Source organism: Acanthisitta chloris, unplaced genomic scaffold (genome assembly GCF_000695815.1).
Source record: "Acanthisitta chloris isolate BGI_N310 unplaced genomic scaffold, ASM69581v1 scaffold42346, whole genome shotgun sequence".
Lineage (NCBI taxonomy): Eukaryota > Metazoa > Chordata > Aves > Passeriformes > Acanthisittidae > Acanthisitta > Acanthisitta chloris.
This window is the reverse complement of record NW_008677343.1, coordinates 1-259: the sequence shown is the minus strand read 5'-3', so window position 1 is coordinate 259 and position 259 is coordinate 1.

The window sequence follows — 259 nt, the reverse complement described above, 5'->3', positions numbered from 1 at the left end:
GCGCCCCATGACTCGGCAGTGTGTGCTAGCAGCCCAGAAAGCCAATGGAATCCTGGGCTGCATCAAAAGGAGTGTGGCCAGCAGGTCAAAGAGGTGATTCCACCCCTCTACTCTGCTCTCATGAGACCCCATATGAATACTGTGTGCAGTTGTGGTGCCCTCAACACAAGAAGGACATGGAATTATTGGAGCAAGTCTAGAGGAGGCCATGAAGTTGACAGCAGCATCTCCCCTATGAGGAAGTTGGGGCTGTTCAGCC